This window comes from Numida meleagris, chromosome 1 (assembly GCF_002078875.1).
Source record: "Numida meleagris isolate 19003 breed g44 Domestic line chromosome 1, NumMel1.0, whole genome shotgun sequence".
Classification (NCBI taxonomy): Eukaryota; Metazoa; Chordata; class Aves; order Galliformes; family Numididae; genus Numida; species Numida meleagris.
Genome location: NC_034409.1, coordinates 145,081,212 through 145,100,702, shown reverse-complemented (window position 1 = coordinate 145,100,702; position 19,491 = coordinate 145,081,212).

The following is a 19,491-nucleotide window of genomic DNA, read 5'->3' as shown; positions in this document are numbered from 1 at the left end:
TCCCTCTCCGCAGGGCTGCTTTCAAGTACTTCTTCCCCCAGGTTGTATAAATACCTGGGATTGCCCTGGCCCAAGTGCAGCACCCTGCATTTGGCCTTGTTGAACCTCATTAGGTTCTCATGGGCCCACTTGTCCAGCCTGTCCAGGTCCCTCTGGATGGCTTCCCTTCCTTCCAGTGTATCGACTGCACCGCTCAGCTTGGAGTCATATTATTATTATCTAAAGTCAAAATTTAGAGAAATATATCCACCAAGGAGTGCACTTGAGAATGTGTTTTATTCTTTAGCATTAGAGCTGATATATCTCCAGGGAAATGTTTCTTTGTAATAAGTATTAACAATTGTTGACAAATGAAAGAGAGACAGGTGTGGAGACAGGAAGAGAAAGAAAAAGAGAGGGAAGAAAAAAGAAGAATAGTATGAGGAAGATAAGGAAAGAGGGAGTGAAAGCAGGAAGGGGGTGGCAGGGAGGAAGGCAAGGCAAGGCAAGGTGAAATAAAGAAATTTCTTTTTTTTCCTCTCAATCACCTATTTCAGAACGATTAATTTTGTTGTTCATATAAATGTCCAGCTTATGGACAATAAATTCCATTGGTTGATAGTACATTCAATTTATGTATATATACGTATATATTCTTGAACTTAATTATAATTTTGCAGCAGCAATACTTTTGAAAAGAAGAAATGAAAACATCCAGTTTCTTTTTGCTGCTGCCTTTACAGGCAAGATCAACCTCCTAATGAGCATAAGCTTGCATCATTAAGTACTTCTCTTTAGTTTCTCCAATACATGGCTAATGTTACAACGTGTTAAGTAATACAGAATTGAGAGAAAAAGTCATAATAAAGAAAGGCATTTAAATAAAACAAAATAATGTCTAGCAGTTGGTATAGATAGGGTAATACTGTATTTAATATTTTTTAGAATTCATTTAGCACACATATGAAAGCTCATCTTCTTAAATCCTGAAAAAAAGCAATGATAAAATCCTGTAGTTCCCTCATGAAAGGGAAGCATAGTGCCTTGCCAGAAGTCAGTGAAATAAAACCATTTATAATAGGAAAAAAACAACTATCTGCAGTTATTTTCAGGTAAAACAAATTTTGTTAAGTTCCCTAGTACTTCAAATAATACATGCTTTGCCTATTTTCCATTTACTTGAATAGTAGCTTTAAAAAATTTTGCATATCCTTATGTTTGGATTTCCTGAAATATTCTGATAAAAGCAAGCTATGTTAGATAGCATGATGAATCTTATAAATGCCCTCAATTTCTTGCAACAAAGGTGTCCAGAGATTCCTCTAAACAGCAGGCTAAATGGAGATCACTGGTTTGATTGAAAGCATGCTTGGGCAAAATGGACTACCTAGAAATGCATCACAAGTGACACTACTGAAAAATACCGCTGAAAGCATTTCTTTCCCCTGGGTGGCATCAATTTTTCTACTAGTGCTGGTCATTTCACTTCATTCATCCACTGAACTGTGCTTCTTGGAAGAGCCAAGCTGCCATATGGCATAATAAAGATCCTGCTTAATAAATCTAGCTGAGGAAACATTTCCTTCAAGTGGTTGGTTTGTTTGTTTGTTTGTTTTATAGTGCAGTTTCCTGGTTTTGAAAATATCTGGGTCTGACAATGGGGACAGTGTATATTTTGCAGAGTTACTGATTCTCTATTACCTGCATCATTGACTTTCAGAGGTAGGAACTATAGTTTTCTGCTGATACATATCTGTCTTTATTAGATCCTGAAAAAATTACATGTAAAACAAAATGTGATATTGGCAAACAAAGAAGGTATGTAGTGCTTGTTTGATTTTCTTCCTTTTTGTTGTTTTTTTTTTCCTTCTCTTTCAAGTGTCATTCAGAAGGAAAATGTGCATTCTGATTACAAAGCCAAAAATTAAAAGCAAGGGGCAAATAAAAAAGAAAAGTATTACTGGTCTGCATATACACCAATTCTTACATAAAAAAATAAACAGATACCATCGCTAGGATTTCCAGGACAACAGCCTTTTTATATAACAGCTGAAAAATCCATTTTTTAATATAACTTCCAACTTGTCATATATTGAGATGATGTGTGTGTACCTATTTTATAAATACTAAGTTGCTTCTAGTGTGGTCAAGTAATATCCATCATACACATGAAAAATACAGCACAATAGAGCTATCATAAACACTTTTGTTGCTACAAGTACACATTTACTTCTAGAGTACACAGGAATAGGCAATTCCAAAATATTGGAAGTCAAGCAGGCAGGGCAGAAGGCAAGCTTGGCTGAACAGGGATCTTCTTCTAGAGTTTAGGTGGAAAGATAAAATGTATGGCCACTGGAGGCAAGGCCAGGTAACATGGGAAGACGACAGGGGATGTTGTTCACTTTTGTAGGGAGAAAATTTGTGTGGTCAAAGCTCAGTTAGAGTTAAAGCTGGCCAGTACTGAGGGGGACAATAAAAAGGATTTTTTAAAATAAGTTAAAAAGAAAAGGAGAACCAGAGATAACACTGGTTCACTGCTCGACAGGAATGGTCAGCTTATAAGCATAAGCTTATAAGCATAGACAAAGCAGAGACATTTAATGCCTTCTTTGCCTTTGTCTTCAACAACCAACAATAGGCTCTGGAACCCCATGTGTCCCAAACTGGAGGACTGTGACTGTAATAACAATAAAGTCCCAGCTAACCCTAAACTTGTGTATTTGCTACTCTGTCTGGATGCACGTAAGTCCATGGGACCCAAAGAAATTCATTCCAGGGTACTCAGAGAGCTGGCCAATGTCATTGTAAAACCTCTCTCAATTATTTTTTAATGGTCTTGAGAATCTGCAGAGTTCCCAGAAGACTGGAAGCTGGCAAACAGTGTTCCAGTTTTCAAGAAGGGCAAGAAAGAAGACCCTTGTAATTACAGGCCTGTCAGTAATCTGTGTACAGTTGATTTATAAATCATTGAAGAGAACTGACCCTAAAATTGAAGCCAGGGGAACCCCACTAGTGACTGATCACCAGCCTGGTGTAACCTCATTAACCATAATCTTTTGAGCCCAATCCATCAGCCAATTTTTCACCCATTGTATTGTGTAGTTGTCTAGCTATAAACTAGACATTTTATCCTTAAGGATCCTGTGAGAGATAATACTGGAATCTTTGCTGAAATCCAAAACGATCACATCTACTGGCTTTCCTTCATCTAGATAGTTAATCTTGCCATAAAAGGACATGTGTGTGTTCCTGAGGATATTTCCCAATTTCTGATGCACAAATACAAAAATCTCTAGGTGTTTCTTTGTTTGTTTCCTCCTTTTTGTCTTTAAATTTTCCTTATTGAAACACTTAGAACTTTCTGACATTATCTGCTATGCTTGACTCTTATTTGTGTCTGTACCGTTTGCTCCTGGTAACTATCCATCTATTCCATAGGTTCATGTCCCACTTATCCCAACCATCCATCTGTCCCTCATGCAGTTCTGTTAATTTTCAAAGAAAAAACATAACATGAAATATTTTTGTTAAAATTTTATTGTCTAAAATATAACATCTAGCATTTGATTTTTGCGTTATTTCTTTTTTAATATTTACATCATGGAGTTATTTTTCTTTTCCTTTCCTTACTTATCCAATGTGATAATATGTAATCTGTTCTCTTCCTGTTCCCACTGGTAGTGAGACTTCCTGAGTGCCCCAAGTTCATGTGGAACAGTGCTACACTAATAGTGCCAGTCTATACAAGCTACCATATCTTCACCTTCCCACTGCCTCCTGCATTTCAGCTAAACATGCAGTGAGGCAGACCAACATATTGATCCCACTGGAAATTTATCACAAAAAAAGTTTATTTTCAGTCTCAAAACCACTTGCTCTAACAAGATGCTTGCAGGATTACCACTTCAGATCAAGAAATGCACAGAACTCCTTTATTTAAAGTGGTTACATCTTGAAAGTTAGAGTGATGAAGACACTCTCCTGGATCTGAAGAGATGTGAATTTGCACTCTAAAGGTAGGGAATCTTCACTGACCACTCATTTAATCCATTTCACTGTCAAATAAGGGGGAAGATATCTGCCATCACCACAAGTTGTTTTGAAAGGTGGTGCCCAAAATGTACCTATAGTTTGTGGTTCATGAGCAGATGAAAAATGCACACACACACATGCACGTAGCACATGTACCCACCCACCCTTAGAGCCTGACCACATACTGGGATATCTCCATCCTTTACTGAATGTGGAGAGGAACGTGACCATTGAGGATAAGGAAAAGGCTGAGGTTATCAACGATTTCTTTACATTTATCTTTAATAGTCAGATCAGCTATCTCCAGGGTACTCAGCCTCCTGACTTGGAAGTCTGGAATGAGGAGCAGAATAAATCCCTCATAATTCAGGTGGAAACAGAGACCTGCTACTCCACCAGGACTGTAACAAGTCCATGGGGCAAGACAAGATCCACCTGAGGGTGCGGAGGGAGTTGACTGATGTGATTGCCAAGCCACTTCCCACCATCTACCAGCATTTTCCTGGTCAACTGGAGAGGTTCCAGAGGATTGGAGGCTTCAGGGAACTGCAGGCCCATCAGCCTGATCTCAGTGCAGATTATCTTGAGTGCAATTACACAGCATGTGCTGGACAACCAGGGCATAGGCCCAGCCAGCATGGGTTCATGAAAGGCAGATCCTACCTGACAAACCTCATCTCCTTTTATAACTGGATTATCCTCCTGCTGAATGAGGGGAAGGCTGTTGAAGTAGTCTACCTAGACTTCAGCAAAGCCTTTGACAGTGCCTCCCACAGCATTCTCCTGAGGAAACTGGCAGTCTGTATCTTGGACAGGAATACTCTTTGCTGGGTAAAAAACTGCCTGGATGGCCAGGCTCAGAGAGTGGTGGTGAATGGAATTAAATCCAGCTGGTGACCAGTCATAAGTGGTGCTCCTCAGGAGCTGGTACTGGAGTCTATCTTGCTTAATATCTTTATTTATGACCTAGACGAGGAGATTGAGTGCACCCTCAGTAAGTCTGCAGATGATGTCAAGTTGGAAGGAAGTGTTGATCTGCCTAAGGGTAAGGAAAGCCCTATAGAGGGTCCTGGACAGGCTGGATGGATGGGCTGAGATCAGTTCAACAAACCAAGTGTCAAATCCTGCACTTTGGTCACAATAACTTCACGCAACGCTAGAGGTTTGGGGAAAGCTGTGGCCAGAAAGCTGTGTGGAAGAAAAGAATATGGGAGTGTTGGTCATCATTTGGCTGAACGTGAGTCAGTTGTATGTCCAGCTGTCCAAGAAGCCCCATGGCATCCTGGCTTGTATGAGCAATAGTGTTAAGAGGACTAGGGAGGTGATCTTCCCTCTGTACTCAGTCCTGGTGAGGCCACACCTCAAGTGTTGTATTCGGTTTTGGGCCCCTCACTACAAGAAATTCATCAAGGCCCTGGACCATGTTCAGTGAAGGGCAATGAAGCTAGTGAGGGATCTGAAGCACAGTTTGTATGAGGAGCAGCTGAGGGAACTGGGACTGTTTAGTCTGGAGAAGAGGCAGCTCAGGGTGACCTTATCACTCTCTACAACTTCCTGAATGGAGGTTTTTGTGAAGTGGGGCTTGGCCTCTTCTCCCAGGCAACAGCAATAGGATGGGAGGGAATGGCCTCAAGTTGCACCAAAGGAGGTTCAGTTTGGATATTGGGAAAAATTTCTTCCCCAAAAGAGTAGTAATGTGTTGGAACAGGTTGCCCAGGGAAGTGGTGGAGTCACTGTCCCTGGAGGTGTTTACAGAAAAGGTGGATGTAATACTCAGGAAAATGGTTTAGTGGCAAATACTGGTAGTAGGTAAATGGTTGGACTAGATGATCTTAGAGGTGTTTTCCAATCTCAGTAATTCTATGATTCTATAATTCTATGTTAAATTTCTACCTATATAATGCCTAACAGGCAATTCTCTGCATAGTGTATAGGATCTTAGGTCTTCATGTAAATTAACATCTTAGCAAAACCTGCAATCTCAAATGTCAGGCCTGTAGAGAACTTTTAAGTCCTTAATTGAATAACAAAGACTCAAGCACTTGGTTTTATATTTGACTTTTTTTGCTTACTATTCCTTGTATCAATCAGTTCCTTACTAGAATGTGATGCAATTGTCTTTTAGTGCCTACAAAAACTGCAAGAGGAAACCAATGCATCACAGCTAAATCTCTCAGTGATGCTGTAGCTATTTTTTCTCTTTTCATCATCATCTTTCTTTCTCTGGAGTTCTTCAGAGTTCATACTGCCGCCAAAATTATTTTCCATTTTATCACTCAGAATTTGGTTTTTATCTTACTTCAGTCTGGTCTCTGTCTCCCTTAATTTAATTTAACATTCACCCTCTTTAAATCTCTCTATTACTCCACCTTCCCTACTATCTCTCATTTTTTCCTTTCTATTAACAGGCCACACAATCTGCCATGCACTTTCTGTCAAACATCCCTCTGTGATTGCAAGAGCAAGCTGATAATCATCTGCTGTATGACCTTCTTTGTCAAATTGCTCCCTCAACCTCACTTACACTGTGAGAACTGTGCTCACTGCTAAGTACATTGTTACGCGTTTCCATTGTCCATTACTGGCATTCACTGCAATGAATGTACCTTAACGTAGGATACAGCAGCATTTGTAATGAGCACATTTTTTGCATTTTTTGGCTTTTTCCATGGTCATGGACATCAGTACTTTTTGTTCCCCAGTGATTTCACTGCTTCAATGGTTTTTGAATTGAGACTCTACATTGAACTTTCATGAACAGACACTTTGCCTTTTGTATATGGCGCACACTCAATGTGCTTTTAAACACTTGGCATGTCACCAGCATTATATGGTTATGTCATCTTAACAGAAGAGAAGGGAAAGGAATGGTTCTCTCCACATTTGGAATGAAACTCAAGGAAATGGCTGAACTTGCAGGGGTCTACAAAGGTCTTACAATCTGGAAACATGTTTTGTGATTAGTAAGAATGATTAATGATAAAACTTAAGATCAGACAATTTAACAGCAGCCATCATAGAACAGTTTCTGTAATAGTTAAGCACATTCTTTATGCTTACCTATTCAGACATTCAGCTGCTCATGGAATTGATGATATTTTTTTTCTTGATATTACTGATTACTGATATTACCATAAGTACCCTGTTTGTTACCTTACCGCATGAAAAACAGAGGTGTTCATCAAAGGAAATATGAAAGGTGAAAGAATAGCTATTTAAGGAAAATAGTAATAAATATTCCATAAATAAATAATTAAATTATTAATTTCATCATCATCATCATCATGACTTTTAGCTATAATAACATTATGCTTATATCATCAAGAAATGCCTACAAAATACAGAAAATTTGGATCTGGTATTTATTCCTAGCATATGCCCAACCATTTTTAATATTTATAAACTATTTTTAGTGTATTGGGGGAAAATATTTTTTTATATGCTGGTTTTACTTGTTGTCCATCATACATAATAACAAGACTTAGACTGATTAACCTTCCTTCCTAGAAACCTTTCTTAGTAGCATGAGTGATTTTATATGTTAACTGAATACATTTTTAAGTAAGTCCTGAAGTATACTATACTTAACTTTAGAATACTTTAAGATCAGGTTTAAGCATTAGGTCAAAGGCAGTTTGTTGCTCATTTACAACAGTACAAAGTCATTGAAAATGAGTGTAAAATTTCTTGTTCCATGTATGGCCTACAAACAATCTCAAGTGAATATCATTGTTTATCCAGGCCACTTGTGGTTTCTTTGTCCATTTTATTTTCCATTATTTTGGAGCATTATACCGGAACAGCTTTCCCGACAAGAGATCTAGTTAACATTTTATGAGACAGACAACTTTCAGAATTCCTTTTGAGCTTTTCTAAATTGAACATGTGAAAATAAAGTTGTCAGGTGTAAGAGCAGTGCAGCATTTTGCTAGTCTGATTTGAAGAATGAAATCACATGATGCTGTCCTGGGAACACTGATGTTATTCACTATGAAGTGCATGACTACTATTCAGTTTAATTGATCAAGGAAAGTATTCACTTAATTCAGATTAAACAAAGTCACAACCAAATGTCACCACTTGATTATTTCATATGTAATCAGGTTCGTGACATATATCTACTCTAAATTAATCTTACACACTTTTCCATTTTTTAATAAATAGTGGACTGATTCTACCAACCAAGAATTAGTAAGTGGAGAGTAAATAACTCAATGATTGACAGACTATGTGAGTAAAAGAATAAAATAATAAAAAACAACTTTTAAAACTTGCAAGTGACATGGAAGGAAGAGCACATTTCAATTGATTTGATGTGAAGTGTGCTGGTATTACATAAACTAGATATACTTTCTGCCAAGCAGTTCAGTCACTTCTGGAAGCAGATGAAATATTTTTATAGTCAGACCAACAAGGTGAGAAATATCCCATAGTGTCTGGCTATTTGTAAATAACTCTATCCTATTATTTCATTAGATAAACATCAAGTGTCTTAACATTTCAAGTGATTTATTTTGGGGTGTGAATGGTGAATTTCTGAGTTCCTTTTTGAGAAGGCTCAAACTAGAGCAGATGAACTAATAAATTTTCTTTTTACAAAATTTTATTTTCTATGTCCTCAAGCAAAGAAATCTGCAAAAGGAAACAGGAGTCCTGGCGACTCAGGGCAGTGAAAAGACAGAGTCCATTTATGGTCCCAGAGTATAGGAATGATCTGGATGGATCCAGATATACCAAAATGAGTCCAATGGATATATCAAAATGAGTCCAATGGAGGGCTACCAAAGCACTGGAGCACCTCTCCTATGATGAGTGGCTGAGAGAGCTGGGACTGTTAAGCCTCGATAAGAGGAGACTTTGGAGGGATCTTATCAATACGTACTTGAAGAGAAGGTGCAAAGATGGAGCCAGGCACTTTTTAGAGGTGCCAGGACAAGAGACAGTAAGCACAAACTGGAACACAAGAGGTTCTGTCTTAACATCAGGAAGCACTTCTGTGCAATGTGTGTGACAACAAATTGCCCAGGGAGGTGATGGATTCTTCCTCCTTGGAGATCTTCAAAAGCCATCTGGACATGCTCATGAGGAACTTGCTCAGTGTGGCCCTGGTTGAACAGGGGGGTTGGACCAGATGATCTCTAGAGGTTCCTTCCAACCTTAACCATTCTGTGATTCACAAGATAAAATAAACTCATTTGTACTAAAATCTATAATGCTCTACCTTTCATGCTTAACAAAAAAAGTTATATTTACATTATTTAAAACAAGATCAAAATGTGATGATGCCAATGAAACTACTTCACCTCTGTTGCATCTGCACATGTACTTTCTGGACTGAATTTAAAATTCTAGTTTTAAGTGAAAGGGGTAGAATGTAAATAAGATGTTCTCATTTGTTACATGTTGACCCTATCCTTTGCTATGTGCAAAAGAGAGAATGAGTCATGCTGTAAGAAGCTTAAAATTGAAGTAACCAGATCATGATCAGAGCTCCTTTTTGAAAAAAAGAGAACAGTTTCGTATAACAGTGTGAGATTTGATCCCGGGCTTTCATTCACCCATGGAAATAACAGTATTTCCACCACTTAATTATGCAATTTTTACTTTTCTGCATCAGAAACTGATACAACTACTCATTACAGGGAGGTAGGAATTGGACCTTATTTCTTCTTGCAGTTCTTTAGAGTTTATCATGGTTATTCAGGAAGTACAAACACTCAGCCAGTGTTTTTCAGTTCTGCATTTTGAGACAGTCAGTTTGTCAGCCTAATGATAAAACAACTATAGAACCATAGAAATGAGTTTCACAGGAAATAAATATATTTTCATAACAGAGCTTGAATAAGCAGTAAACAGTGGATTGGGACACGCCCTGAATAATAGTGAGAATAAATTAAATTATCAAATGATCAAAAACGTTCTGTGGAAAGTTTGTTGCTGCTGCACTTATTCTATATTGAAATGACTATGACAGCTGAGAAAAAGTTCCAAGTATGGTGAAACATTTGTGGATACTTTTCCCTAGTGCTGGAATAAACATCTTTGTAAATATGATGCTCATGGACTAATTCATTAATTTTCTTGCAAATAAGACCAACAAAGAAAGATCAAGAAATAAAGACCAATTTCTATTCATTCATTCCAAACCATTTACCATCTCTATTGCAGTGAAGTCAATCCATGGTGGAGTTAGGAATGAAACATTTACGAATACAAAATAAAATCCAGAAAGCAACTTATTCTGAGTATCTTGGTCCTGCTCCCAAGGTTGCAATATGTTTTATAGTAGACAGTCATTGAATACAATACAGTTGTAACTCAGAAGCAAAGACCAAGTCTCTGTCTGCCATGCATGTCCAACCTAAGCACGTTTCTTCAAATAAGGTCTACTAACTGAAGTTGAGGATTTGGGGATTTTTAGTTGGATTTTTGATTGGACTTCATTCATTAAATTCCAAATCTAAATTCCTTCATTTCACTTTAAATGTCCTAGTGACCATTGCATTTTCTAAGACTCTCTTCTTATTCAGGTGAGTTATTCAGTTGTTTAAGTATACATTTCCACGTAAAAACAGAGGATCAAATGATGGCCCACAGGCAGCTTTAATTTTTATCGTGTTTTCTGTTGTTGTTCTTTATTCCTTAGTTATGTTATAAATAAAAAATGTGGATCTCATTTATCTGTCTGCCATATTATTTATTGTCCATCTCATGATTTAGTGTTTGGCAACCCTGGTCACAGCTGGTGGTTGGAGCTAGATGATCTTTAAGGTCTCTTCCAACCCAAACCATTCTGTGGTTCTATGATTATTAGTTCTCTCATTAGCTGGGAATGTAAGATGAGAATATTCTAGTCCTCAGCTATTGCAGACAATCTGCAGTCATGGTGGTTTAAGAGGAAACTTCCAAAATAGGCTATTTCTTCAGCAAAATAAAGGAAAGTGTACTCAGTGAAATGGAGACACAGAGTGAACATGGAGGATGGAGAAAAGAAGGAAAGGATTTTTACCATATAAAATGGCTTAAAACAAATTACCTGAGAGGTATTTGATGGTGAAAATAACACACCTTACATTTATGAAAGCATTTCTGAATAAATACACAACATGATCTATCAACGATATTTAAGGAAAGAAGAGCTTGTTTATGCTTCCCTTCTTGGTTTGGAACACTAGGGAAAGAGTTTTGCCATTTTCACCATGAGCAGGATGTGGATTTTGCAGGGAAAAGATAGGAAAAGGCCAGGACACAAACTTTAAAGGCCAGAAGGTATATTTGGTACAAAGTTCAAAGGACATTAGCTAGTCCAGGAAAGGACAATCTAATTTACTCCTACTCAAAGCAATTTTGAAATCTGGGAAGAAGAACACACCAAACAGCAAAGCTAAAATCTATAGACATAAGGCCTACTTTAAAAATATACATGGCTTGCTGATTAGTCAAGAAAACTTGCGTGTCAACATACATTATATTACTTATTTGTGATATAGACACTACCTTCCACTAAAATAGGCCAGTAATTATGATCCATGCTTCTTTTTTGTTGATTTTTCATCTAAGAATGGCCTTTAGTACATCTTTCTCTTAATAGGAAAATAAGTATAAAATTTAAACAACAAAAAAAAACAGGTCTATATAATCTATGCAGAAATAGTTCTAAAAAAAAAAGCCAAAAATATACACTACTTAGAACATTGTTTAAAAAAATGCTGATATTTTCATATTTAACATTTCATTTAATCAACATGAATACATAATGATTTACTGGATTATTATCATTTTCTTGGTCTTTTAGCACGATATGACAATTATTAGAGCTTTCATTAGAGGACTTTCTCATCAGGTTTATCATTCAGAATTTGCTACTAGAACTGCTAGCAGTACCAGTGAACAATGAAATTGAGAATGATACAGCTGATTGATAGGTTTTACCCTTTATCAGCTTCATGCTAATTTAATGCAACACAGAATATTATTTGCATTATTTCAAAAGTAAAAGATGCTTCCTGTGGGATTAAATCACTATTAGAGATTTCTCACTCTATTATGTGTAAGTCAACACAGCACTCAAAACAGGGATTGTACAAACTTCATTTGTGATAATAAGCTTAATCAGCAGCATTGAGAAATGTCCAAAGAACTGAATTAGGATGGTATATTATTTTCCATATAGAATTTTGCATTTGTTCATGTCTTAGTTCATTAAAAACACACTAGCTCTTCTGGCACACAATTAAAAATGGAAATAGCAATGTGCATTTTAAACATCTACTGCTCTAGTCAATCACTGGAATGAAAACAATCTCCAAAACAGATATAAGATGTAAAATTAGACCACTCAAACTTGCTTCTTTTGAAAGGAGATGTTTACAGTGTTTTGTCTTGTTTTCTGTTCATTAGGCAGTAAAATCCACGAGTTTTAGTGCACATCATTGACAGGGAAAAGGAGGAGAGATTAATATACAGAACCTATTTCATTAAGACATGCAATTATAAAATCTCAATTTGGTATCAGAGGTAATGATTGAAAATGATGGCACACGAACCAAACTGAATGACAACCAACTTCATCATTACATGTAGTTGCAGAAGAAAATGAAGAAAAAGTGTTTAAAGTCTTCATATTTAGAGACTGGTTTTGGCTGGTATCCAATTGCCCCTCTGGTCCCAAATCTGAAGGAGATCTTTATTCAGTTTCTTCTATGTCTGGGAATTTCAGTGTCTGAAAGGCACAGTTCTGAAAAACTACCTTAAAAGAAACTTACCCCATGAAAGAAACACAACATAAGCATAAAAATAAAACCAATGATTTCATGGGATATACCTTTATTTGAAAATAAACATAACATCTTTTGCCATAATGGTGTCTGAGTCTTTGGGCTAACAGTTATGATAGAAGATACACAGGAAACTATTGCCCTCCCAGAATAGAACTTAAGAGGAGAGAATTACAAAAAAAAGTCATTAAATTCTTAAGTGCAAAATTATTCAGACACTAGGAGGAAAAGGATATAGAGTCTAGTAGAATTCATTCTGCTATGGACTACAAGTGTTTCTGTAGTCCCTCTGGAAAAAAAATAATGGATGTCAGGAACACGAGAAAAAATAGAATAGATAAGCTCCATATTTCAGAAGCCATAATGAGACAATCTACTGTTGAAAATTTCAAAATATTTTTGCTTTTAATTTTCATAAATGAGAAGATTTTTTCAAATCCATTAAATGTTTCGTTTGTTTACACACTTTTTTAGTTATCATGTATGACAGACCTTCTGTCATTTGTTTTCTGTCTTGGGATTTAACACCACAATCTCATTATCCTCATCTTGTTGTTTCCATTTCTGTCAATCTGCTCTCTGTACACATAAGCAAATCATCACCTATTTACTCTGAGTGAAATAGCCATTGTGGCGAGACTCAGGCTTGTCAATAATTCACACCACACAACAAAGAGAATTTCAGAAATACATGCAACGTCTGTAAAACAATTTGAAAACAGATTATATCTAGAATTGCAGAGATCAAAATGACCCTTGAAACACTGCATTTGGAGACAGAAAGGTGAGAAAGCAGTTTTACCAACATGAAGGATTTTTAGTTAGTTAGTTAGCAGAGATGCTGATGCAACTTCATGTGGCATTGCTGTCTTCGATCACTTCCTACGACCAATATTAATGCTCATGCCACATCCCAACTACTGTACATAGTAGTGTACAGTCACTAGTCACTTAGTTACACATCTTTTCAGCATGGAAGCCATCACTTCTTTTAAATGAGTACTGGTCTAGATGTCTAGGACATCAGGTTCAGGTTTCCTACCAGCCTACCGATAGCTATAGAAAGCTAAAGACAAGGACCAATGCTGAAAAAAAAAAAAAAAAAACCCACAAACTTGATTTCTTTCAGTAGTTCTACATAGAATCTTTGAGTCTGTTGCAAGTTAGAATGGGAGCTCGAGCTTGTTAGAACTCTAGTCTGAAAATATACAAGGAAAGAATAGAAGGTGGAAAAGAGCAAAAGGTAATTTACCGTGCGATCAACATTTCTAGTTAATAAACTGATAATACAGACAGACTGTGCCAAGAATTTCTAGCAGCATTTCTTCAGTACAGACTTCTCTAGTGAAGGTGTCTGAGAGGTGTGAAAGTAGAAAATACCCAGATGACTTTTATCCATTATCCATTATCCACCCAATTTAACCATTTCAGAGGACTCACTTTATGAATGCCGTATCTATATTTGTGTTTATATAGTATAGTGTCTATGCAGAAAAAATAATTTCTTACCACCACAAAAATCGTGAAATGAAAATCCTGCTTATATCTAAATCATTTTAGATTATTTTGAGACTCTTTTCATCCTTAAGAGTAGTAATAATGTATTTCAATCACAACTGTGTAGTAGTTAATAATAAACCCTCAGTCTTCAGTAGATACCATTAAAAATCTGCATTAGCAGAATACAGTTTTAACAATCTGCAACATGCTCAGGGACTGTTACTGTAGTCTACCATAAAATAAGTATTTCTTAGTATATATAGACCATATTAACTCCCTGGTCCATCATCAAACCTGCTAAGGCAATTGTTTACAAGAAAATGTCTTATTGTTTTCCTGCAGTCCTTAGAATGATTTTGAAAGAACTAATGTTTATTTTGATGCTGCATTGCGTTGTTATAAAAGGTGAAAGAGGAAGACAAGTAAGGAATTATAAATCAATTCTAACTGAGCCTAATCTTTGAAAATGACAAGAAGGTTATGATCATAAAAGAAGTGTAAATTTTGTTTGAAAGAAAACAAGTAAGCAATGGAAAAGAATTAAAGAGAAATAACAATCTATTTGAAACTATTTCAGAAACTTATGTCAGTAACTCTTGAGCAGATGAGTGTTGGAAACAAAATTATCAAGAGGGTGCAAGAAATTTCATAACAGAAATTTATCTTTAAAATAAGCACAGCATCAAGGTTTTTATAAGAAGGGTTTTCTTTTTTATGAATAAGCATCCTTCTTGCTGCTATATAATTGATGTTCCATGAGTTTCTTTTTTTATGTCACATTATTATGTATTTTCTAATGCTCACATATGTACAATTATTTAGATAATCATAACATGAATTTTCCAGAAAATATTAATGTCATGGTTTTGTGATTTTCGGTTATTGGTATTCCACATCATAACATCATGTAGTGGATATACCTGGTTCTCAGGAGAGAAGGACTACTACAGTCCCCACGGTACTTTACTCCTCTGTTACCATTTTCCAGCCGGAGGGAAAAGATAAAAGTTCGCAGTATAAAAACTTGCAGATCACGAGACCTCGTCCCTTTTTCCGCCGTCTCTCATCTTGGCAGCACCTCGCTCTCCAGCCGTCTTATCGTCGGTAGTAGAGTAAGGCCTACCTTGACTTTGGGACATTCTCTCTCTCTGTGTTGGATTTATCAGCTTAAATGGTAATTATATTGTATTATAGTGTGTTGTTTTGCATTCCGATATTTTATTTAGTAAATTAGTTTGTTTCTCCTCAGATTGTTGCCGCTGTTCTTTGCTCTCAGGGCCATCTCCCTACGCTTTTCCCCTTTCCCCTTTTCCCGGGACGTGGGCCCTTGGGTCCCCCGTCCCCTTTGTCACGGAATCGGGCCTAACGCCCGTAAACCGTTGAAGGTTTTTTTCCGTGGCTTTTATTGAAAAAAATGTGTGTGTATCCCACTATCTTAATAACACAGAAGTTTTTTCTTTTCTTTCCAGCAATTCTTATCATCTCACTGTTTGGCCCATTTAAGTATATGAAAACTGAGCTACACTGTCTCAGTATAATGCAGCTCTGGGAAAGCATCCAAATATGGGAATGCTCTTTTATGATCAGTACATCAAAACCGGACAGATATCTTGTAACATAGGCAACAAAGAAAAAACATGTAACCAAGAAGTAAGAAGCTGAGATTTTGTATTTAACGAAAAAGAATGTAAGAGACTTTCCTGATTCATAGCTATCATTTCCAGAGTTGATACTCTTTGGAAAATATTTTCCCATTTAGAGCTATTTTATTAGTAGACAATATCATTCAAATAGTCTTTTATGGCCAGCTTTTTTTCCTATGCAAGTTTTGCAGACAGAACCACAACAAAGTGGTGTCGTGTAATGTTTAAAATCTAACATAGCACAGCTGCAATTAAACAATGTCTCATTACTTGCAAAGTCTTTCCAGTCTAACAGTCTTTTTGCTTCAGTAGTTTACTGGTTTCCTCATCCTGGAATGTGAAGGTTGTTTGAAAAGAAACAGACAGATAATTTGTCTTTGCTGGAAGAGTAGATTAAGGAAACAGTTTAGAAGGAATGAACTCTGGAAGTAGCAGAGTTGAGTGTCTAAAATATTATTGGAAATTGCTTTCCAGTGCTGTTTATGTTCTCTGGCTTCAAGAACAGGCAGTGCAGTGTGATGAGTGTCAACTAATAAACATGACAACTCCAAAAGGGAGTCATGAAATGACAGCAAAACATCTGGTAAGTACAGCAGTACCCAGAAATCCCAGAACTTCAAAACCATGGATTTGAAATGGCTGTGAAAGGCAGCAAGATATTAAATGTGCAGCCATTCTTTCACAGGTCTGTAGCAGGTTACTTGCCATGGGAAATAACCTACAAGTCATGTTTTCTTGCTGTTGGGCTTTTTGCCTTTGTGATTTTGGGACTTGTAAGACAGCCAGAACACTGACGAATATTTAAAGTTACATGACCTTTATAAGGCTTTATCAATGAATGACCTTAAATAGCATGATTAGTTTTAGTTACAATGCACCTTGATTGACAATGAAGTTCCTGTTCTCCTAAGATCTCCTCTTTAACCTTTGAACTATTTATTGCAGCAAAAGGAGTCATTTCAAGAAAAAGGTGTGTTATTTCATCAGATGAAAGAAAATGACCATTTCATCTTCTCAAGTGCAATTTGCTCAGTGTAGATCACCCCAAATGCTGTTGAAGGCTGAAAAGCTATACAGCTTTTATTATTTTCTCTAGAGATTGAATAACAAAGTTCAGGCTTATTTCAGAGAATAAAGTCTTCCAGGATTGTGAAGGAGAGAAAGTCACAGGTCATCTGTAACCAAATATTTTGGAACAATAGCTTGAGGCATAATAAACATGCATACAAATAATCCACAAAAAAATAGCCCCCCAAAGAGATAAAATCTGAAGATTTTCTTTGGATAAATTCAGTAGAATAGAAAAGAACAAACAAGCTGGATGAAATAGATTCAAAACATCATTCACTCCTTGTTATGGAGTTTAAATTAAATTCAGATCAGTTTCTGATCTAATCTGCCCATCACATTGTGTGTGGACATTTAGAACCTGAGGCTAATACTGACAAAACTAATCGTTTGTAGAGCAAATTGCCTTACCTTTAAGAAGGCTCACGCATATCAAAAACAATAAAAAAAAAAATAGGGATAGAGTCAGAGACATAAATGAGAAAAGACAATGGGGAAAAATGCTGCATGCTTTGCTGTCCTTCAGGTCATTGTTATTTTGTACTAAATTTCATCTCCCAGAAATAAATGCTGTTCAAAATGCTGAAAAGATGGACATGTGATAAGAAATGGTACCATCTCAAAGGCTAATATGACTACGTCAACAGAAGCAAAGTGAGGCAAGGTAAGGAAAGAAAAAAGGGAAAAGGAATGGAAGAGGAAGGGAAGGATTTAAAATATGTTTTCTAGATGAAAACATTTATTGTTTTCTAATTCTACTTCAGTTGAATTCTGCACATATCAAAATATGTGCAATTAAGTCATTTCATGTACAATTTGTGACTGTATAAGACACACTGACCTCATTAGAGAGAGAAAAAAAAAACATGAATTGGACGCCTGTAAGGTGAATTACAAGGTTGAAGAAAACTGTGTCAAACACTATACAGCATAACATGTATGGAATGTCATTTTAGCAAAATAGTTAAAATTGCAGATATTACAGCAAAATGAGAAGATAAATATGCCAGTTACAGTTTAAAAGGAACAGAAAGAAACTGAGCCTGAATTTGCACATTAATTTCAAAAGTTATCTATACACTGATAAGTTGTTAAGCCCTGTTAAGTAATGTATAGTTACTAATTATTATACATTAAAATATATGTAAAAATACTGTTAATTACAAAAGTAATAGAAGTCATAACATACATAGATGCTCTGAAAGTAATGCCTTCTATTTATTTCCATCAAAACCACAGCAGATACAAAGAGCACAGAAACACAACTTGATAGAGCTAGTTCTCAGCTACAAAACATTGTTTTTCAATATAGTCAACACCATTAGCTGTGCATTTTTGCCAGTGGTGAACAAGAGCCTGCATGCTGGACTTGTGAAAATCTGCACCAGTGGGGGTGACAAACAGTTTCACAGGTGCTATGATGACACCACTGCTGAACCAGACTACCTCACTGTGCTCACATCCACTGGTTGGTCACCATAAACAGTCAGCAAATGTTGATGGATGCCAATGGGCACAATTTTTTCCACATGGAGGAATTCAGTGACACACTTTTGCTTGGCTTGTATCAGAAATAGTGTTGCCAGTAGGAGCAGGGAAGTAATTGTCCCTCTGTACTCAGCACTGGTGAAGCCCCACCTTGAGTACTGTGTCCAGTTTTGGGCCCCTCACTGCAAGAAAGACATGGCCCTGGAGGCCCTGGAGCGTGTTCAGAGGAGGGCAGTGAAGCTGCTGAGGGGTTTGCAGTACAGGCCTTATGTGGAGCGGCTGAGGGAGCTGGGATTGTTCAGTCTGGAGGAGGCTCAGGGGGGACCTTACTGCTCTCTCTAACTACCTGAAGGGAGGTTGTAGTGAGCTGGGGGTCAGCCTCTTCTCTCTTGTAACTAGTGATAGGACAAGGAGGAATGGCCTCAAGTTGTGCCAGGGGAGATTTAGGCTGGACATTAGGAAACACTACTTTTTTCTGAAAGAGTGGTCAGGCGCTAGAATGGGCTGCCTAGGGAGGTGGTTGAGTCACCATCCCTGGAGGTGTTCAAGAAACATTTAGATACAGTGTTGAGAGACATGGTTTAGTGGGGTTATTGGTGGTAGGTGGATGGTTGGACTGGATGATCTCGTAGGTCTTTTCCAACCTAGCTAATTCTATGATTCTATGATTCACATACCCTTCCATGTCAGATGCCATTTTGTCAGACTGCCCCTCTGCTGCCATCTGTCACACAGCAATAAAATATAATGGAATTTTTTTTGGAAGGTTCAAACTCTACTGCCATACCACTAACATAATAAAAATAGGAGGCATTACTTTTGGAGCGGCCATCATACATTAATGAATAGATTGTTATGTGGAAGTTATATGAATTCTTAGGAATAAACTACACTGAACGTTGAAATATGGACAGTAAATATTACAAGGTATGTGTATCTCAGGAATGTATTACAGAATGAAACAATGCAGATAAGATATAAACTGAGGATGTTAATGTTAA